This window comes from Neofelis nebulosa, chromosome 1, assembly GCF_028018385.1.
Source record: "Neofelis nebulosa isolate mNeoNeb1 chromosome 1, mNeoNeb1.pri, whole genome shotgun sequence".
Lineage (NCBI taxonomy): Eukaryota > Metazoa > Chordata > Mammalia > Carnivora > Felidae > Neofelis > Neofelis nebulosa.
In genome coordinates this window covers 164,533,359-164,555,853 of record NC_080782.1, presented here as the reverse complement: position 1 = coordinate 164,555,853, position 22,495 = coordinate 164,533,359, and the positions used below count along the sequence as shown (strand labels likewise).

At 48.8% G+C, this 22,495-nt stretch overlaps 1 long non-coding RNA gene across 1 annotated transcript; it reads right to left on the bottom strand.

The window, feature by feature from the left end:
* Positions 1–8,559: 8,559 nt before the first annotated feature.
* On the bottom strand, positions 8,560–10,940 carry LOC131519684 (uncharacterized). Its single transcript, XR_009265742.1, has 2 exons — positions 9,509–10,940; positions 8,560–9,366 (listed from the first exon to the last, which is right to left on the bottom strand). It is a non-coding gene; the product is annotated as an uncharacterized LOC131519684 (long non-coding RNA).
* Between the last annotated feature and the right edge of the window lie 11,555 nt (positions 10,941–22,495).

Genomic DNA, 22,495 nt, shown 5'->3' with positions numbered 1-22,495 from the left:
GGACTTTTAGTGAAACATACAGCCTGGGTTTCGGGAGCCCTGAATAAAGCGAAAGATCACGGTAAGGTTTGTACATGTGGGTCTCACACCTGCCCAGGGGGCTCTGTGTGTGGAGATGCAGAGGACCAGAGGTCAGCTTCCCCAGGTGAGGTTAAGGGGACAGACCCATGTGCTTTGTGAAGCCTCTATCCACTGGCACACTGTGAACCCAGAACCGTATGTTCTATGGTCAGCTATGATACGTAGTATTTTCAGTTATTAGATATTCATTACTAAATATTTAATGTTTGCCAAGGTTTTTTCTTCATGCAAACTAATTATGTGCAAGGGCCTTTTATTGCCAAGAACTGTACTCGGGTAAAACTAATTAGCAAGGCAATAGCTGCCCCTTATCTAAGTAGGGTTATGAAAGATCAGGATAAATATTTAATTTTAATGCTGTTTTTAAGCGTTCCCTGATCATACAGGAAGCTCTATGGAGGGGCCTTAGAAGCTCCTGCACCGTAAACGTGTGACATAGAACACGTCACTAGGACAAAACCTGAGTTGGTAGTTTTCACTGGCACCTGTGAGGGGACGAATTGTGTCTCCCTCAAAAAAGACATGTTGAGGGGTGCCTGGGTGGCTCATTCGGTGAAGCGTCCCAACTTCGGCTCAGGTCATGATCTCACAATTCATGAGTTCGAGCCCCGCACTGGGCTCTGTGTTGACAGCTCAGAGCCTGGAGCCTGCTTCAGATTCTGTGTCTCCCTCTCTCTCTGCCCCTCCCCCACTTGTGCACACTCTGTCTGTCTCTCTCTCTTTCTCAATAAATAAATAAATAAATAAATAAACATTAAAAAAAAATAAAGACATGTTGAAGTCCTCTAAACCACAGAAAGTGATCTTAGTTGAAGGTAATCGATTTAAGATGCGGTCATTAGGGCGCACCCTAATCCAACAGGACGAATGTGTGAAAGGGGATGTTGGACCCAGATGCGCCCCCAGGCGATCACCATGGCGGCTGGGCGTCCCACATGTGGGCAGGTGCATGCGAGAAGCCAGGTTCCCCTCGCAGCCTTGGGAGGAGCCAGGCTTGTCCACATGCTGGCCGCAGACCTCTGTCCTCTAGAACCAACAGAGAATATACTTCCCTTGTGTCTGATCTTCCCTCGGTGGTTATTTTGCCACAGCAGCTGGGAAACACCAGCTGGGCATCTCTGCTTATTGGCCACTAGCCGGGGATCTGGAATTGAGGGCCAAACTCATTCTGGATCAACCCCTTGAGCCCCCTGGCCCCTCTCCCCATGTTAGAGGCCTCCCAGACCCCACGTGTCTATCCCGGCATGAGCAATTAAGGAGAGTACATCTCCTCAGATTTGGCCTCCAAATGGGCCCTTTTCATGACCTGCTGCCTGCAGACTTTTACCTTCAGCTTCTTAGATACTGAACATATTAAATAAAATTAGAAGGGCTCGCGTGAGGGGCACCTGTCTGGCTCAGTTGATTAAGCCTTTGACTCTTGACTGCGGCTCAGGTTATGATCTCATCGTTCATGGGTTCAAGCCCCAGGTTGGGTTCCATGCTGTGACTGTGGAACCTGCTTGGAATTCTCTCTCTGCCTCCCTCTCTGCCTCTCATCTGCTCATGTTTTTTCTCTCTGTCTCTCTCAAAATAAATAAACTTTAAAAAAAGGAGGAGGGGGGGACTCCAGTGAACAGATCTGTAACAACAGTGGGTCTTCCCAGCTGTGTCCGAGGTGACATAAAGATCAAGGGAAAAAGAAAGCCCTCACAGATGACTCACCTGTCACAAAAAGACAAGCTGGACTGAAAAAGAAGGAAAGACGAGAAAAGGCAATGAAATGTATGCACTGGCTCTAACCACTCACAGGAGGAGGACATATTTTTGGCCAGATACCACGCCAGGAATTGAGGGCAGGAGAAAACGACACATTCTAAGTTGAGTGCTTCCGATCTGTTTCCTGTCCTCAATCACTTTACTTCTCAGTGGCCTCAGACACAGAGCAGTTCCCCTGGGACGGAAGAGATGCTGAGATGCCCTCTGGAGGAGCTGACCTGTGTCCGCTGAAGGGAGTGCCATCCTGGTCATGGTGTGACTTTTGGGACAGGCCCCGTGACACAAGTTCCCACTGAAGAATGACCTCGACTCTTTATCCACCTTGGTTGAATTCATCTGATAATGTCCCGGGTTTCCACCCCCTTGGGCTGTTCTAAGCTTTGCTGTGAGATGTTAACATTCCACCATTAAATCAACCCCAGTGCATATTAATATCACCACCAGGAAAGGAAAGCCCTCCCTCCAGTGTGTGTGCATCTGTGTACGTCTTTCGCATACGTCATCCCATATCCAAAACCTCTATGGCCGATGTGTCACCACAAGAGGCAGGCTAATTTGTTAAAGACCCCTAACGTGGTAATAAGGCACCAGAATGCTAACTGACGGTGGATACCCGCCCCCAGTGACATCACAAAGTGCCACGGGCAGGCGGAGGAAAGGTGGTCCAGCGCAAACACCTGCTGTTCCTGTCTTTGTTCCAATTCCTCTGGTGCCTGGATTCTGAACAGCCTTGGCCCCGGTGCATTATGTTTCCCTCTGCACCCGGGCAGCGAGGGGGGTAAGAAGTGCAGAAAATGCTCGCATCTGCCAGTGGCTGCAAAAGGCAGTGGCAAAAATAGAAAAATCCATTTGAAGCATGTGGGTCCCCAGTCCGACAGCCCCCGAACTGGAGTCGGCTGAAGGGAGGGGACAGGCAGATCCCCTGCGAGGGGGACCTGAGTGGTGCCACCTCAGCCAGGACGGGGGAGCCCATCTCTTCCAGGCACCCAAACCCAGGACAAGAGTTGCTAAAGCACAGGACATGCCAGCCTGAAAAAGGTCTCCCCGGGGCTCCCTGCTCCTCTCCAAACCCGGAGGGAGAAGCTCACGCTTTTTCTTGCTCTTTCGGTCCCCAGCTGGCATTTGAACCGCACTTGGTCTTGCTTATTCGACTCCTGGCTGAAATGACACATCAGCGTGCAAGCCAGAGGCTGGCTCAGGACCCTCTCTGTCACCTCCTTAATGAGGAGCCCCTTGTCCAAGAAGAAAAAGCAAACCCAGTGCAGTGCACAGACACGAGCCAATGCAGCGGTCCCACGGGGAGACCCTCAAGGGAAGGATGGCGTCCCCCTGTCCTCCCTGTCCCTGTCCCTGCCCCTGGACAGCGGCCTCTCCCAGTTCCTGGGGCTGCTGTTGTAAGCCTCCACCTTCTCCTCCGCGTCCTCACCCACCGTTTCCTAACCTAGCTTCCCCAGCTAGACCCCCCTCCTACAGTCAATTTCCCCACTCATGACAGTCTACCCTGTTTCTCCGTGTTCTCTCCATCTCTCACACCGGGGATGGAGGAGGAAACGCACATATGTGGAGCACCTAGCAGGTGCCACGTGCACCGTTTCCAGCCCTCCATGAGATGGACCCCATGACACGGATGTCCTGTTCCCGTGTCATCCAGCTGTGTCTCCCACAGGCAGGGCTACGCCTGTAATGGCTTTTCTTTCTCCAGGGCGGCAGGCGGACACGTAGTCTTAACACGAGCGCGTCCTGTTGCTCCCCATTCCATGCTCTCAAGAGTCAAGGCACCTGGGACGAGGCACGCCACCGTCTTCCCAGCATCTGTCCCTAGCATCTGTTCACAAAAGCCCAAGAACTGGCCTGGGAAACGGGGCCTTTGCTAGAAAGGCGGGGGTGGGGTGGGGAGAAGAGACAGAAAGGGCCACCTGGAAAGCTATCCTCTGCCCTGTGCTAGGGACTTTACACATCCCCATTTTACAGAAAGGAAGTTCCTCAAGCTCCATATCCAGGAGAGGCTGATTTGTCTGACTCTAAAGTCCTCTGAGGGCAGGGGTTAAATCACTTCATCTGGGAAATTCCTTTGCAAAGCAAATAAAGGCAGGGCTGTCCCCTTGGCGGGCAGCAGCCTGAAAAACCTCTCTGTTTTCCTTCCCAGGACACCTGTGCCCACCTACTCTCTAGAAAATTCCCCTCACTGGGCAGGAGGAATTCGAATCAGGTACTTCTCAACCCCTGGGCTGGATATCAGTAGAGGGCAGGGCATAGAACTGTATAAATTACAGATGTGGCTAGGGGTAAGGTACTTATTCATTTATACTCCTATTTTATTAAGAAAAATATTTTGGACACAGTGGTTTATTGGGCCAGTTGCGTGCAGGGCCATATCGAACTGCTCTGCACATAAAACCATTCCAACATTCCAGCCTAACGGAAAAAGTGTCTGCTTTGATACAAGTTTCACATCTTTAAGCAAATATTTTATATGTTTTGATCATGTTTTCTGGAAGGTATCGAGTTTTATACTTAGTATTGCATTTCGAGCATTTATCATATAATTTCAATATTATTCTGCCTATAGCTACATCTTATTGTAAGGTGTGCATAATCATTGAGCTGACAGCACGGTATTCTGCTGAAGAGCTAAATAATTGTGGTTTTAACTGTTCCTCTTCTTTTTTCCCTTTCCATCTTATAAATCACTCCATTAAACATAACTTCCTCATCAAGCTTTATTTTCCTAGTTAGATGTACTACCTTAGGATGCATTGGATCCTAAGTATGTACTGAATCAAAGGCTATCTTTACTTAATCACTACCTAGAAGGCTGTAGCCATCATACTCCCACCCGAGGGTGAGAAGTCTGTTTTAACAGAACTATCATCGGTACCTATTACCATTTAGAATATTTTTGCCATTTGATCAGTGAGAAAAAAAAAAGTTGCTTGCTGTTTATTTTCATTTACTCAATGCAGAAACCTGAGTATCTTCTGAGATGTTTGCTCACTTTGTTTGCTCAATTTGGGGTATTTTCACTTTTTGTCTAACAAGGAGGAACTGAAACGTCTGAAAAATCTGGGTGAAAAGCTTTCATTTTATGATGAGTTTGCATATCTACCACTGCCTCATCTATGGCCAACCACCCCCGCTCCGCAGAGTCCCCAGGATGACGTGTGCCCCCAGCCCTGGGTTCCCACACACATGCGTCCGCACTGTGGCCCCTGTCTCTGAACATCAGGGCCGTGGCTCCCACCAGCACAGCGATACCTTTGTCCTGGTGTCTTGGCATGGGAAGCTGGACAGACAAAACCTGTAAGGGCCCCTCTTTGAGCAGAAACACTCCCTCTGAGGTCAAGGGTGTCCAGACTCCAGGAGCCGAGTTGCAAACATGGAACACAGGGTGAGCTCAGCGGGGAGGGTGGGAAGCCGGTCACTCATACTTCTGACACCTGGTTCCCAGAGAGCATGGCCGCTTCTCTGAACTTTCTTTCCTTCTCCCTTCATCTGCCATGGAGACTCCAACATTTCGAGCTCACTTGGTGCGAGCCACGACTTTCTCCAAGCATCCGAGAGTCCTCACGACCTTCCCACCGTCTCCCACAGTCCTAAGGTGCCAAGTCTTATATCCCCGAGTTTCCTATCTGCACATTCCTTCCCTTCTCCCATGCGGTGTTCTTCCCCACTGTGATTAATGCCCTTGGAATTCATCCCTACACAGTCTCCTGGCTTCCAGAAATATCTGCGAGATCCCATGTGAAGTGCATTTCCTCCCTGGGCAGGTGCTGCCCTTCCCCAGTGGGGCGATGTTCTGACGTGGAGGATGGGTGGGGACAGGTGGAGGTGTGACTGCAAGACAGAGAACATCACGTGATCTTCAAGCAAGGCGACAGTGCTGGCCTTTAACAGGGACACGTAGTCCCCCTCGGCAGGTGCAGAGGGCTGACGGCTGTCCGTTTGTCCAGGGATTCAGGATTCAAGTTCATTGACCCAATTTTCAGGGTCAGTTTCTATTTCGAAATCAGAGACTTGAGGACAGCATAGCAAATTTACTGGGGTTGCAAACAGTCCCCTCTGGGACCCGCCACTCTAGGAACAATGGGGTGCTATCTGACTCTGGATTCTCAGCTTCTTCTGCCCTCCAGCTGAAGAACAGGGTGATCTCTTTATATTTTGCCAGAAGCTGTCTCAGTCAGCTCAGTGTGCTGTAACGATAGGTAGATGGCGGGTAGGGAAGGGCTCACACAACAGACACTTCTTTCTCACAGCTCTGGAGGCTGGAAAACCCAACATCAAATGACAGCAGACTCAGTTCCTGGTGACAGCCCCCTTCCCGGCTTGCAGGGGGCCACCTTCTCCCTGTGTCCCCATGTGGTGTCTCTTCCTGCTCTTACAAGGGTGCTACATCCATAGTGGCTTCATACTCTGGGCTTTGTCCAAACCTAATCACCTCCTAATGTCCCCAGTTTTTAAAAAAATTGTTTTAAAATGTTTACTTATTTTTGAAAGAGAGAGAGAGAGAGAGAGAGAGAGAGTGGGGGATGGGCAGAGAGAGAGAGGGAGACACAGAATCTGAAGCAGGCTCCAGGCCCTGAGCTGTCAGCACAGAGCCCGACACAGGGCTGGAACTCAGGAATCGTGAGATCATGACCTGAGCCAAAGTCGGATGCTTCACCGACTGAGCCACCCAGGCGCCCCTCCTAATGCCCCCACTTTTTAATACCATCGCACTGGGAGTGAGGGCTTCAACTAGTGAAACTGGGGGGACACAAACATTCGGCCCACAGCATTCTGACTCCCATGCTTGTCTTAAACTCACCACTCTTGCCTATGTTGATTTTCTCTGAAGCAGGTTTTCTCCAGTTGGGTGCCATTGACATTTGAGACCTGATCACTCTTTGTCTGGGGGGGACTGCCTTGTGTACTGTAGGGGGTGAGCAGCCTTTTTGGACTCTACCAACGAAATGTCAGTCAGAACAACTCTTCCCCCCCTCAGCTGTGACATCTCTTCACCACAAATCCCCTGGGGAGCAAACTGTCCCCTTGATGGGATCCATTGCTTTGACATAGCAAGAGCCCTCACAAGAAACACTGGATTCCATCATCCTTATAATTACTACTCCCTGGAGCCTGTGAAACACCCAAGACAACGCATCAGCCTGAGTCCCTTTCCACCCCCACCCCAGCGTGGATCTCCTGGAACGGATGTTTTGCACACCCCTGTGCACCAGAGGCTGTCTGGGCTCTGAGCACCACAAGTGACGACTTTGGTGGCGGCTCAAATGGGGCAAGTCCCCAGAGGCCGATGCGGAGGCACACAGAAAGTGCGTTGGGGCTGGTGGCTGGGACAGATGGCCGCGGGGGTCAGGAAGCAGGACTGTGCACGAACAGAATGGCAGTTCAGGCATGACAGACATCTCCCGGAGCTCACAGGGACTTGTGGCTCTGGGATGGTCCCTGATGGTGCTGGGAGTCACGGTAAAGGGGCTGAGTTTTTCTCTGTCACTGGAAAGACAGAGGTGCAATGGAGTGAGAGTTGTGTGCCCTCCTCATACATGTGCTGCAATCCCAGCCCTCAGTGTGATGAGTGGGCTCATGAGTGGGCTCGTGAGTGGGCTCGATGCTCTTGTAAAAGGGACCCCAGAGAGCTCACTTACCCTCTTTCCTCCACATGAGGACACAGGGGGAAGCTGGCCAGAGGAGGGTCCTCGCCAGAGCCCCTCCGTGCCAGTACCCTGATCACGGACTAGCTTCCGGTCTCCAGGAGTATGAGAAGTAAGCATTGGCTCTTTAAGCCCCGTTCCATGGTGTTTTTCTTATAGCAGCCAAAACGGGCTAAGACAGAGGCGGCCGCAGAAGGCCTAGCCCCGGCCGGAGTAGCTCACTCTGGCTGAGGCGGTTCCCTAGGGGGGTGTCAGGCCACAGGGGCATGTGTGCCCCTCCTGCAGCGCTCTCTGGGCATCTCCCCGCGACATCGGGGACCCAGACACCTAACCGTGTGAGGCCTGTTACCCTAAACCCGCCTCTGTGCAGATGACCCCCGGGGCCGACTTCCTCTTGGCAGGCGGGCAGTGCTCCCTGCCCTGGGCTCCTGGCCACCGGGAGGACCCCCGCCCTTGTCCAACGCAGTTTATGTTTGCTTCATCAACAAGTGAATGAACCAATTAACAGCAGGGTGGTTGTATTTTTTTCCTTTTTCCAAGCAAAATAAAACAACTCCTTACATATTTACCAAGGCTAATTATGAGAGATGAAAAACATGTTTTCTCCTTTTGTGAAGCCTCTCCCGAGCTTAGAGGCCCGCCTGGCATCTTTCCGCTCTAGACAGCGCTGTCTCCCTCTGCGCCTCTGCTAATTCCTGCAGGGAGAGCGGCCACGTGGGAGGGGGGCCGCCGCGCGGCTCTGTGTCTTTCAGTGGTGTCTTGGGACAGATTCCTTTGGCTCCATCTGCCAGATGCAATTGTGAATTGGACTTAAAGGTACAGCCTGAACACATTATCTAATTAATTAGCATCTAAAGGCTCTCTGAAGAAGAAATCACTGGGCAGGCGGTGTGATACGAGAACATGTAAACGATTAAACGCCAGATTTGGGGAATGTGAGATATTTTAATGGGCGCCCAAATTTATGTGCTCGCTGGAGCCCTAGGGATTTGGGACACGATTAACAGGTGCTGGAAGGAAGCCCATTTTCCAGCTCAGGTTGGAAAACACGAACTACTCAAAGTCAAAGTCAGTCCTTAAGAATGTATTTTTCTTGCTTACTAAATAAACTGTTGGCCTGTTTTCTCTTACCAAAACTACGTCTTGTAGGAAAATGGAAACACGATGATAATAGCCGTCTGTACTCCGTGAAGATACCAGGGGAAATGGCGCTAAACGCCATTAACACGGCACACGGTGTATCCTTCTCTGGCTTGCGATGTTTCCTGCGGAGGTTTGGCCTTCTGAATTTGTCCTCACCAAAACAAGTCAGCTGTGGAGGCAGGTAATGAGAAGATACATATTAGGAACATAATCTGAGTGACTGAAGAGTTTCCAGTTGCATCAGAAAAGCAGGCCTATTTTTTGGCTCTGGGGCTCAGCTCCCCGCCCCCTTCCCCGCCCCAGGAGCCCACTGTCATCTCTATCTGAATCTAGACACATTGTGACCATAGCTTTTTGGCTCAGTGTGTAGAGTGGAGCCAGCGGTGACCCGGGACTTAGAAATGTTCTCTCTCCACTGTTCCTGCCCTGGGATGACCTCAGTGAACATCATGTGATCTCCAGCTGTTAAAATGCATATGACAAGTGCATATACTTCCTCACTGCCCAGAAATGGCCATTAGACCCCTTCCCACCACCTGCGGACGTACGTGTAGAATGTGGCATCAGAGGGACCGTGACACGCTCTTATGCCGACCTGCTCCTGCTGCGTGCACCTATGAGTGCCACGTGGTCTGCTAGGAAGTCCCCCGGTGAGGACAGGACAGCCAGGGAAGCGTTTCTGTAGGGTGTGTAACCAAGTTCACCCAGGTGCCAAGGGGAAAGTGGGCCAATTATCCTGCGAAGGCAAAGAGGAGTCAAAGTCTCTCCTGTTCTTTCTGAGGAGAGCACCTCGATTCTCTGCTCAGTGCCCAGGTACCTGCTGAGAGCAGAGCCCCACCCGCCACCCCTTCTCCCCGACATCAGAGAGTCCTGCTCACCTGTTCACCTGGGAAAGCAGTTCATCAACGCTTCGGAAGTGCACGCAGAGGGGTTCCTGGGGGGCTTGGTCGCTGAGGCATCCGACTTCGGCTCAGGTCATGATCTCACGGTCCGTGAGTTTGAGCCCCATGTCGGTCTCTGTGCCGCCAGCTCGGAGCCTGGAGCCTGCTTCCGATTCTGTGTCTCTCTCTCTCTCTCTCTCTCTGCCCCTCCTCCGCTCATGCTCTGTCTCTCTCAAAAATAAATAAATATTAAAAACAAAAGAAAGTGTGCACAGAGGGTCTGGGGTGCTGGCAACCTTCTTCACCAGCATGGAGACCACGCAGGCTGTCCCCTCTTCTCTACAGTCAGGAGAGGTCGGGAGGGGGATTGCTGTCATCAGCTCACCTACAGACGACACTGACACCAACCAGCAGTGTGATTTGGACCAAAATGATAATAATGTTTCTCTGAAGAAGGTTACCAAATACAGGAATCTCAATCTGCTGCTAACGCAGCCTTTTTGCACCACGTTGACCAAGAAGACCCTCAGACGGAGTGAAAAAGTCGGTTGTTTGCCATGGTTGCAAAAGCCTGGGGAGGCAACAATGTGTCATTGATCCGGGACAGTGATACCGATCTGGGCGCATCTGTCTCTCTCTCCAGCTGAAAATGACACCACTGTGACTTCCTGTCACTAAAGCCCAACAGACTCTGCTTGGGGGGGGCGAGGAGGGCAGGCAGACCCACGGGCCCAGCTCCACTCCAAGCCGCACTTCGGGGGCCAGGCATCACTCGCCTTTTGGAGGATGCACCTGTGGCTCTGGGCACAACACTGCCAACTCCCTGCACACCTTCCTTCCAGGGTAACTCGCGTTCATTTCCATTGGCTGCTATAACATCAACAGAACATTAAAAAAAAAAAAAAAAAAGTAAAAATCGTACAAAATAAGCAATCAGAAATAAAACAACCTTCAAGGAGAGCGGACCTTCTTAAGCTTTGCTCCTCAGGGTGAATGCTGTGATTTATACCTGTTGTTTTATCCGCGGTCCGCAGCACTGGGCTCGTGCAGAATACATTATAGCTGGAAAAACATAAAATACTGTCGGCTCTGTTAATGCCCATGCCCTGGCGGGAGAAAGTAAGACTGTGCAGGACACCCGGAATTTTGCAAACCCCCATCTAGTCCTGGGCAGATACAGTTCTGACCTCAATGTTTTATTTGATCGTCCCTGAACAGCCATGCCGCTGTTAATTGTTACTTTCACCCAGGGCTTTCAAAATATTTTGCAAATGTTAAATGAGTATCTCAGGTTGAATTAGAATGTTAAATGTTTAATGCTTAGGGTTGAGAATGTAATTATTTTAAGAGACATCAACTTGATATATGCTTTATTTTCTCTCTTTTTTAAAAAATGTTTATTAATTTATTTTTGAGAGAGAGAGAGAGATGGAGAGCAGGAGAGGAGCAGAGAGAGAGAGAGAGAATCCCAAGCAGGCTTAGCACTGTCAGCACAGAGCATGACATGGGGCTCGAACCCACAAACCACGAGACCATGACCTGAGGCAAAACTGAGAGTCAGACTCTTCACCTACTGAGCCCCCCAGGTGCCCTTATTTTCTCTATATTTTAATATGCACGATATGTATATTTCTTTTTAGGCAAACCACAACTGGACTTACACTGTGGCAATAATAAGAAAGTAAGAGAGTTAAGAGGAAAAGACAAATAGTACCTACAGTAACGTTCACTGTTGTGGAGTTGTGTCCCCAGAATGACATGTTCAAGCCCCAAGCAAGTCCCTGTGCATGCAACCTTGCTCAGACAGGGTCTTTGCAGATGTAATGTAATTAAGATGCGATGTTAGGGTATACCCTAACCCACCGATCCGTGTCCTTATAAGAAGAGAGAAAAAAACAAAGACACACACACGTAATGATGGAGACAGAGACCAGAGTGATGGCTCTACCAGCCAAAGACTGCTAGCAACACTGGGGACTGAGAAACCCAGAACAGATTCTCCCTTAGAGCATTCAGGGACATGGCTGTGTAGACACCTGGCTTTCAGACTCCTGGCCTCCACAACGGTGAAAGAGTACACCTCTTTGTTTTAAGTGACCCAGTTTGTAGTAATCTGTAACAGCAGCCATGGGAAGCTGACCTGGGCAGCAAGGAATTAGTGCAAAGAGAGGCCGCATCAGCCAGACCCCGCTGTGTCGTTAAGCTGGAAGCTCAAACAATTCTGCAGAGAAGCAACCGGTTTGACCAACCTTCCGAGAGAAAGTGATTTCTACTTTGGTGTGAGTTACTATAAAAGCAGAACCTGAGTTGCAGATTTGCATGAGTCATTAACATCAGAGACAGTCCATAGCAGGGGTGTGGACACAGGAAAGGTGGAGTGGTCAATAGTTCAGGAGAGTGTTGGGGGCAATGGGGCACCTTCCTGCTGGGAGGCTGTCCAGAGTCATCCAAAAGAGGGGGACTCAGTCACTCGGCCTCATTTCTGGTCTGCCCTCTGTGGGACAGAGAATATCCTCAGGCAGAATGTCCACAACACCTAAAAAATGGCGGAACATGGCACGTGGGGTAGCTGAAGGCATAAGCGTGGAGGTGTTGGCAGCATCCGCCACGTCCTTTCCCGTCAGTGAGTCCACGTGTAACAGCACACAAGCACATCATCCTTAGTGAATTTGAGGGTGGTGTGGAGGGTCATAACCTGGGGAAATATTTTTAATTCCAAGAGATTTTCTAAGAAGAGACAGTAAGGTAAAAAAAGCTGGGAATATTCAGAAGTGACAATATTCGTATTGGCAAAAGAATATCTTAGAATATAGATATCTTAGAATGTAGATAATTTACGTGATTCTTTCAGAGTCCAGTCAATCCTCGTTATGTATAGATCCTGTATTGGCACACCCATCTGTTCATTAACATTTATTTGTAAGCCTCCACCCCTCCAAAACAAGACTCAAGACGGTTTTTCCTCTCACTCACACACACGCACAGAGTGGCCCCAAATTTGTGTGGCCCGCCGTGCATGTTCCCAGCTGAGGTGGAAACAGGCTACACCCTGCCTCTGCGTCTCAGTTCCCGGGCTGAGACAAGGGTCATCTTTGTGGTATTAGCGTCATGCCTTCCACATTTTGTGTTTCCTATTGGTAATTTCACTGTTCAAAATAGCCCCCACGTGTAGTCCTGCAGAGTTTCCAGTTGCTCCTAAATGCAAGAAGGCTGGGAGGGGACTTACGGGGAAAATGCATGTTAGATAACGTTTGCTCATGCCAGATGTCTTCAAAGAGAAACACATATAGGACAAAAGTATGGACTGATTGGTTGGTGAAAGTGTTGTAACCAGAGCTTGGAGGAACCCGACCCAGTATTTCCCCTAGGAACAATGGCTCAGCCTTTGCTCATCCTGTGTTCATGGTGGCTTTATGGAATTTAACCCCTGCTAATAATGAGAATTAGCTGTACTATAAGAAGTTTTCAGCAAAACATTTTAGTAAACTGCCTCGGTCCAAAATACAACTACAATCAACTTCTCAGTAGAAACAATACTACCCAAAATATCATTACTCCACTTTCAGTTTTGCTCTACCATTGACTTGAGGTGCAGCAAAGGGGAGGATAATTTTTTCCCACTTTGCTCAACCTTCACCTCATGTTAATGAGGCCCTTGGGATTGAAAATAAACAAGTGTGGGTGGCTCAGTCGGTTAAGCATTTGACTTCAGCTCAGGTCATGATCTCGTGGTTTGTGAGTTCAAGCCCTGCACCGGGCTCTGTGCTGACAGCTTGGAGCCTGGAGCCTGCTTCCCATTCACTGTTTCCCTCTCTCTCTCTCTGCCCCTCCCCTGCTGGTGCTCTGTCTCTCTCTCTCAAAAATCAATAAACATTTAAAAATTTGAAAATAAGCAAATGCATGCATATGTAAATAATGTTAATCCCCTTTGGTTTTGAGCCCAAGGAAAAAGCGGTTAAAACCAAGTCCTATGTTAATGTCTTCCAATGAAGAAAACCGGAAACACAACCCAAGAGCACTTGACCAAGGAGCTGTTTCTGGAGATTATTACTTACGAAAGCTCAACAGGTAAACAGAGGCAGAATACTCAGAAGGAAGTTACTGCAGCAAAGTTAGGAACAAAAGAAGGATTATGGACTTTTAAGACCAAGGCTGTATTTAAGTACAGATTTCAAATCTCTTATTTTAACTTGAGTGCCCCTCAAGGCAAAGTAATGATGTTTACTGTTGTTAACTGCTGGTTTTAGCAATTCTTTAGGGAATGAAGGGAAATCTGTCAGTGCCCAGCTAGTGGGAGGTTCCTGTGTCCCACTGTCCTGCTTGTGTTTACCCAACTCAAACTCTGGCCACAAGCTCTTCAGATCTCATCCAGTTAGAGAAATTAAGAGCAGAGACTTTCTCTATTATTTCGGTGCCCCAGGTTGAGCGAAACAGGGTATTATTGTTTCAGAGAGTGACTTCTCTTATGGACTTACCCAAGGAGAATATTCGTATTGTTTAGAAGGTCTGGGGATGCATAAGAATTTTGAGATTTCTGAGTTTCAGCCTCTGGCAGCCGGTTTTGTTTTTGTTCTTGTTTTCGTTGTTGTTGTTTCTAAAATATTCCTAAACACTTCCTCTCCAGAAGGCACGGCACGCTTGTGTGGGATCCCAGATTGCTCGGGTGGCTGCGGTAGGAGGTACCGTGGGCTTTCAAGGGCACGCATGCAACCAGAAGAATGCGGCCTTTGTCGCACGCCTCCCTCTGGAATTTGAAACCTGTCCCGGCCCCGGAGGAGGAGGCTGACACTGGCCACATACTGTCCTGGCTTCTGTGCCCAGATGCCCCCAACACCTGGCCTGGCTGCCCTCCTGGCTCCCGGCAGGCCCTTTCCTCACTGTGAGCCATACTCACTCCGACACACTCTTGCGTTTTCCGGGTCAGGACGACGCTCAGGCAAATGGTCTGTGTGGGAGTTGAAAGCGTTCCCGATGCTGCACAGGAAAGTTGTGGGCGCCACCACGGCCTGCAGACCAGAGCCATGAAAACGGAAATCTCTTAGTGCTTCTGCGGGAAAAGGCAAAAAGAATGCAGTTGCGGCAAAAGCTGCCATGCTTGGAGATCTGATTAAACGTCCATTAGAAAAGAGAAATCCAAGAAAAGCTGGCCAGAGAGAAAAGCTGGAAAACATATTAATGCGTGGCCTGGACTCGGCCTCAGCACAGCTCGTAGGGTCTCAAGGATTTCACGGGATTGCACTGTAATGGATTTAATGCACAGCCTCCTCCCTCCCTCCCTCTTTTCTCCCTCCTTCCCTTCCTCTCTCCTCTCCTCTGTCTCTGTGTCTCCCTCTTGGACAATCTCAGACATAACGCTGTGCCAGTACAGATGGAAAGTCAGCTCAGGGAAGACACCAGGAGAGTAGAAAGCCAACGTGGGTGGAACTGTGGACAACCTGACAGCACCTTGAGGGAGACCTCAGAGGCCGGGGAGCTTCTGTGAATGGGGGACATCTTGGTGATCTTCGACAAACAGAGAAGAAAAGAATGCAGATCCCAGAAGTGATTAAGTGGCGTTTCAATAACCACGTGAAACGGAAGTTCCCTTTGAGGCCAACTACAGACTGGTGAATTTGAAGTAGATCCCTGCGAAGAGTCTAGAACAGGTTGCTAAGATAACAGTCTGAAAAGGAAACCATGGTAACTAGGACCCAGGAAGGGGGGAGAGGATCATTTCTTTCCTTGACAGGATTCCTAGACTCAGACTTCACGCCAATGTTTTAATGGGCAATTATGTGGACTTCCGTCACAGGATATTATGTCCTTCCAGAGGAGACGAAAGTTCGAAATACGGCATTCGGACAAGCATCTTATCCAACCAATGTTGTTTGTAAACACCTGCCTTATTGCTTGGCAGCCTGGGCTACGCAGATGGGAAGACCTGGCCCCCACGCTGTGCTGGTGACGCTTCGGCTCAGAGAAGAGAATCAGGAACAAGGTAACAGCCACACGCGGAGACCCCTGACCGATGCATCGGTGTCAGTACGGAGAGAAGCGTGCAGTCTTCCGTTTGTGCTCTTGGGTGTTTTTCTCAGTGACTCAGTGCCGAGGTGGAAGAAAGACATTTCCTCACACCCGCGAGTCCCAGAGGCACAAGGGACCCAGGGACAGCAAATACAATGGACGGCAGGGTCCGAATCCAAAACTCCTCTCAATGCCCTGCAGGCAAAAGCTGCAGTTTAGGGAGAGTGGGTGTGACGTCCCAGTCCTGAGCAGGGACGGTGCTCCTGCCGGGTGGGGACCAGGGGGCATCAGGCTCCAGTGCGGGGCTGTGTGTAGCTCCCAGACCCTGCCTCTGAGAAGAGGCGGGAGGTGGGGGGAGTGACTGGCACAGGGAAGGGAAGGGAAACTTCAGGGAGAGACAGGTGCTCCGGGAAGATAGGAAGTTAGGCCAGACAAACTCTGCGGCTCCGAGGGCGAAAATTTAGACAGCTGGGTGGACGCTCCCAGCACTGAGATAAAGCAAAATAAAACAAACACAAGTAGATCGAGGAGCTCAGGGCCTGCTCAGGCCTCCAAATATGGAAATGTCTGTTCTCAGCCTTGGTGAGTTCATGACTCAGGGGTTAAGATAAGAAGTTGGAATAATTAGCAAGGCAAGGCTGGCGGGAATCTGGGCCTCAGATGTCCTCAGAGCGTCGCTTCCCCGGGGCTCCTGTCCGCACAGAGCAGCTTCGCAAAAAGATTCCGCCATGGGCTCAGGCTAAATCTGGACCCTCGTGCTGGAGAGGGCATCCAAATGAGTGCATTTCTCAGCGGCTCAGAGTGTTTGGTGACCTCGCGTAGGAGGGCCCAATGAGTCGGGTGGCCCTGTGTCCTCTCCTCGGCTTGCATTCTCTGGGCCACATTTCTCCAAAACCTGTCCCTCCGTTTTCACCTTAATGGGACCCATAGTGTGCCACAAGGGATCCAAAAAAACTGAAAATTCTGATTCCTAGCCACAGCGCTGCCCGTGATGTCGTTCTTTACATGTTTCCACCGTCTACGACACTGCAAACGTTCAGACGACAAGGGAAGTGGGCACATTATGAAACGGAGGCGTGTGAAAGAGAGTTTGGAGGGAAATGGGATGAAAACAACACGCTATTGCACACCAACATAGAGTGCAAGGAGGCTCCTCCACGTGCCCTTAGAGGCAGTGCCTCCACTAGGTCGCTGCGCCTCTCGCTTCGGACAGCATCTACTCTGACCGCAGTGGACGAATGGTTGTCTTTCCCGTAACTTCCCAGCAAACGGGTGGACCCAGGGAGTGGAGCAGGATTTGCCTGGAGAGAGGTCCGAGGAGCAGGGGTGGGGGCATCCCAGGGGAGCGCAAGGCCGCTGTGGGGGAGACAGGTGCACACGTCACCCTTGGGACGCGGGTTATGGGTGTGGCACATGTCAGGCCTGGAAGTTGTCTACCCTAAATATGTGCGCTTTATATTTTGTTAAGTTTATTTATTTTTTTCGACAGAGAGATGGAGTGTGAGCAGGGGAGGGGCAGAGAGAGAGGGAGAGAGAGAGAGAGAGAGAAAGAGAGAGAGAGAGAGAGAGAACCCCAAGCAGGTTCCATATTGCCAGCAGACAGCCCGACTCAGGGCTCCCTCTCGCGAACTGTGAGATCATGACTGGAGCCAAGATCAAGACTCAGATGCTTAACGGACTGAGCCATCCAGGTGCCCCAGTATGTGCACTTTATGATTGCCAGTCGTTCTTCAATAAAGCTGTTAAAATTAAATGCATATCGTTTTTCTCCTAGAATGAGTTGGGGGTTGCTCTGACCTGTTTGCATATTGCACCAAATGTGTCAAGTATTCTACCAAATCCAAAATTGGGTTACTATTTCTCCTTTCACTTAATTATCAGAGTAAATTTTCCAGCACTTTTCCTTATACCTTTTCAGGCTTCACAAATCGCTGAACCATTTTCTTCTTCCTTGTCATTACGTCAGCTGGATTCCTGGTTCAGCGGTATATCTTCACTCTGACTTCACTATCCTAGGTGCTTTTTGTCAGCATGAAGCAGGATAAAATGATCCAAATGTGTTTCCTTATGACGATTTGACTTCTTGCTGTTTGGTTTTCCTCGTGGAGGCTTACTTCGTCCCGCAGCCTTTGCTTTCCAGGAGGACAGGAAGAGAAGGAAGATGATGCTGTCAGGAATTTACTAAGCTGGGAGCTTTGCATGTGGCCCCAAATCGACTCTCTGCATGGAAGGCACTCGTGAGATTTCAAGGTGTGGGCGAGTCGGACCAGTACTCCCGGCCCGGGGCCGAAAGCTGCTGGTATTTGTTTGCTCTGCTGGGGACGATCCTGGAATCATTGTTCTTGGAATAGTGAGAGCAGGCAGAGAGTATTATTAGGCACCGGGCACCCGCTCTGGCCATCAGACACCCACTCTGGGCTCCAGCGGCCCCCTCATCAGAGGGGCCCTGACAGCACCCAAGTCGCCCCTGGGGCAGCAGGACCTAGTTCAGCACCACTCAGCTCCTGACCACACAGCATCCATGTGCCTCGGTCCCCAGAGGTCGTCAGGACAGTGAACACTCGCTGTGATCTTTCCCACTTTCTACAAGGAATTTGAATTAAACCAGAACCGGATTACAAGCAACTATCCAATTGACTAACGGCTCCGATCACTCAGCTTGCCTGTGTAGAGATGTCCAAATGATTGACTGATTTTCAGCCCTTAACTTGTACTTCAACGAGACAAATCTGGTCAAAGTAGATTATCTTTTGCTATAAAAATTCTCTTTTAAAAAATGCTATGTCTTGAAAATGTTCTAAGTATTCGACCTAGCATTTCACTACTGGGTGGGTGGGGGGTCTATCTGAATGCTGCAATCAGAAACACACATGAAGGGGGTACCTGTGTGGCTCAGTCAGTTAAGCATCTGACTTCAGCTTAGGTTGTGATCTCATGGTTCCTGAGTTCGAGCCCCGTGTCAGGGTCTCTGCTGTTAGCGCAGAGCCCGCTTCGGATCCTCTGTCCCCGTCTCTCTCTGCCCCTTCTCTGCTCGTTTTCTCTGTCTCAAAATAAATAAAATAAAAAAAAAGAAAGAAAGAAAGAAAAAGAAACACATGTAAGGATTTACATAAATGATTTAATTGTTAAAATTTTATTATGCTAATATTTGTAGTAAATTACAGTGAGAATATTTGCATTATTTACATTAATGAAAATTGGAAAGAGCCAATCTTTGAGTTATATAAACCTGCTATTGATGTGTCCATCTTATAAAATGTGTAGATGTTAAAAACATATTTACTAAGAAATTTTAGTGATATGGAAAAGACTATACGGTAGAGTGTTAAAAAGGCACAATAAAAATTAGTGAAATTCGTGCAGAATTAATTGAATAAATCAGCTGATGCTGACCCAGTATACACCACGGTGCCTGACTGATGCCCAATCAATGCTCATAATCACCTTGACCAATGGACACCTGGACACTAGAAAAAAAAGTCAGGCTATGGAACACAGCCTTCAGAACAGGATTTCTGGTAATTTCATTTTTTATATCCTTATGCATTTTCTAAATTGTGTGCAGTGATTTTATAATATAATTAAAACGAAATTATTTACAGAAGGGGGGGGAACTATATGTGCATGGCCACGCATTTTTGAAACAATAGCAAATATTTGGGGCACCTGGGGGCTCAGTCGGTTGAGCATCCGACTCTTGGTTTCAGCTCAGGTTGTGATCTCACTGTTCGTGGGTTCAAGCCCTGTGTCAGGCTCTCTGCTGTCAGCATGGAGCCCACTTCGAATCCTCTGTCCCTCTCTCTGCCCCTCCCTTGTTCATTCTCTCTCTCTCAAAAAAAAAAAAAAAATTTAAAAAAAGCGAAAAAAATAAAAAAAAACAGTGAAGATTTCATTCTGATATTCACAAATGAGACAGAGGACTGAAGCTGTCATGTGCTAAAAATAAAACCCATGATTTAACCTCCAGTGTGAACTTTTCTTTCAAAGGTAGTTGTTATTAGCTTTACTGATTGACTTAATTGTTCTGAAAATTTTTTGAGTTATTTAAATCTACTGATTACTATTTGGGAGCTTACTGGTTAAGAGAGTTTTGCCTTTCCAAAATTTATTTATTGGGATTGTGTGTGTGTGTGTGTGTGTGTGTGTGTGTGAGACAGAGAGAGAGATTGAGAGAGAGAGAGAGAGAGAGAGAGAGACAGCATGCGTACATCCACGTATTTTCGTCTCAAAGGTGCATTTTGCCCCATGCAGGGGTTTTTATGACAGATTGATTTGTGATGGGCTATCAACAATTACATGTAAGTGGACACTAAAGTGACCTGCCAGGAAAACGCCGTCCTTTGGTGCCTCCCAGGAGACTTGCTGGTGTGAGCTTAAGCCCCCCCTCCTCCTGAGCTCTTAACTTGGCGTCGGGCAGCTCATTCATGCACATCTGTGCGGTTGCCGTGGACCTTCCGTGGGCTCCCTGGCTCTCCCTCTCCTTTGCCAAGGGGGCGGTGGGGACACTACCCTTCAAACTGCTGAATGAGCTCTTAAAATCAGGAACAGTCTGAATTCTTTTAAGGAATATTGTTTCCAGCAGCCCCTGAACTGTGGTCTGCGTGTGTTCTTGTCTCCACTTGTCCCCCAGGCCCTGCTGACATCAGAGCCTCGGGCTCAGGGTGGCCCTGTCTTGCCCTGGGCCTCTGAGCTGCCGTGGAATGCTTCCCGCAGAAATGAGGCCACAGCTCAGGAGCGTTGCTAAGCACAGAACATTTGATTCTCTGCTCGTCATCAATTCCCAGAATACGTGTGTTTCTGTGCTCACTTCCTGATACTTAGAAAGGGCATTAAAACAATGGATAAACCACCCCTAATAAGTCACCGGGTGCAGTGAAATCATTTGCCACTGAAAACTTGTTACTCAAACCTGCATGATTACAAAGGAGGAAAAGCCACTGGCCTTCTCCAGTTATTGCTACATGATTGCAGAAGCTTAGTGGGTTAAAGTTGTTATTTTATTTTTCTTCAGAAACTCATAAGAGGCTCTCAAAAACTGAGAACAAACTGAGGGTTGATGGGGGGTGGGTGATGGGCATTGAAGAGACCATCTTTTGGGATGAGCACTGGGTGTTGTATGGAAACTAATTTGACAACAAATTTCATATAAAAAAACAAAACAAAACTCTATTTGCCGGAGAACACAGACTGCACCATTTCCGTGGCTCGTACTGATAACTCCGTAATATGGGCTGTTTTCAGAGGCAAATAAATTTGCAAAATCAGACCTCATCTTCCAGATTATGCTGCCTTAGCTACAAATATCAACAAAGTCAGCAAATAAACAAGTCTCAAAGGAGCTTTCTAGCAAGTTCTGCTAACTTGGATTCCCTTGGGAAGAATTATACTGTTTATTCACTCATCTGTTAATGAAAACACTAAATATGCTTTGCGAACCTACTGTGAGCAGTGCACTGTGCTAGGTGGGAGAGGAGACACACAGAGGCACAAAAGACAGCCCGGAATGTCATAGAGGAGGTAAATTATATATGCAGATACCTAAAAAATAAGAGAGAGAAGGTAATTCCCGTCTTTTCTTTTTATTTAAAAAAAATGTCTCTTTTAATGTTTATTTATTTTTGAGAGAGAGAGAGCAGGGGAGGGGCAGAGAGAGAGGGAGACCCAGAATCCCAAGCAGGCTTCAGGCTCTGAGCTGTCAGCACAGAGCCCAACGTAGGGCTCAAACCCACAAACTGCGAGCTCATAACCTGAGCTGAAGTTGGACACTCAATCGACTGAGCCACCCAGGAGCCCCAAGGTAATGCCCATCTAAGGGAAACCCAGAAAAAGCCAGAAACCCCACCCTCTCCTGGACCCTCCATATTCTATTCTGTCTGTGCCTGACAATTTCCTCCTCCTTCTCTTCCTCCTTGGAGTAAATGGCACCATGCCAGCCTCCTAGGTGGCCCTGAGCACCTGCCCTTGTTCACTTCCATTAAGTTCCCCCCTACTGCAGTAAGTATAGTTTAAAAGCCCAGATCTCATCACTGAAATAGCTGCATAAAACCTTACATAGCTTCCCATTACATTGTAGAATAAAGACTGAAATTCTCACCATGGCCCACCCCGTCATGGGTGCTGACATGGACGGCTGGCCCCTCCCACCTCTTCAGGCTCATGCTGTGTCACGCCCCCTCTTCTATGCTGCTAGAGGCACAGCTTGGGGATCTCTGAATGTGCTACATCCTCTCCCATTTTAGGGTCTTTGCGATACCACTCCCCACACCTGGAATAGCCTCCTTCCACTGTCTGAAATTCCACATCTTCCTGCTGACCTCAGCTACATGTCGAGTACCCCTCAAAAAACTCCTTTATGTCACTAGACTAGATTAGATTATACATTCTTAGAGCATCCTGCATTTTTTGGGGGGTTATTATTTGCCCATATTTTAATTAGACCTGACTGTGTGTGACAGAAGAGTTGAAATACCAATGGCTTAAAACAATCCTATACTTTCTTATCTAAACAGTTCAGTGCCAGATAGAGCCAGATGAAGCTCTGAGGGTGCCAGGGACCCAGGGTCCTTCCAGAACCTTACCCTGATGAGGCTCAACGTTTGGCTTCCACCATATTGTCCGTGATGGTCAACCAAGCTCCTGAGTCCAAACTGCATTCCAAGCAGCATGATGAGGAAATAGGGAAAGGAGAGCCATGCACCCTTACTTTAAGAATACATTCCAGGGGTGCCTGGGTGGCTCAGTCGGTTGGGCATCCGACTTCGGCTCAGGTCATGATCTCACGGTCCGTGAGTTCGAGCCCCACGTTGGGCTCTGTGCTGACAGCTCAGAGCCTGGAGCCTGCTTGGGATTCTGGGTCTGCCTCTCTCTCTGCTCCTCCCCTGCTCATCCTTTGTCTCTCTCTGTCTCAAAAATAAATAAAAAGATTAAAAAAAAAGGAATACCTTCCATAAACTGTACATGACACTTCCGTTTACAAACCAT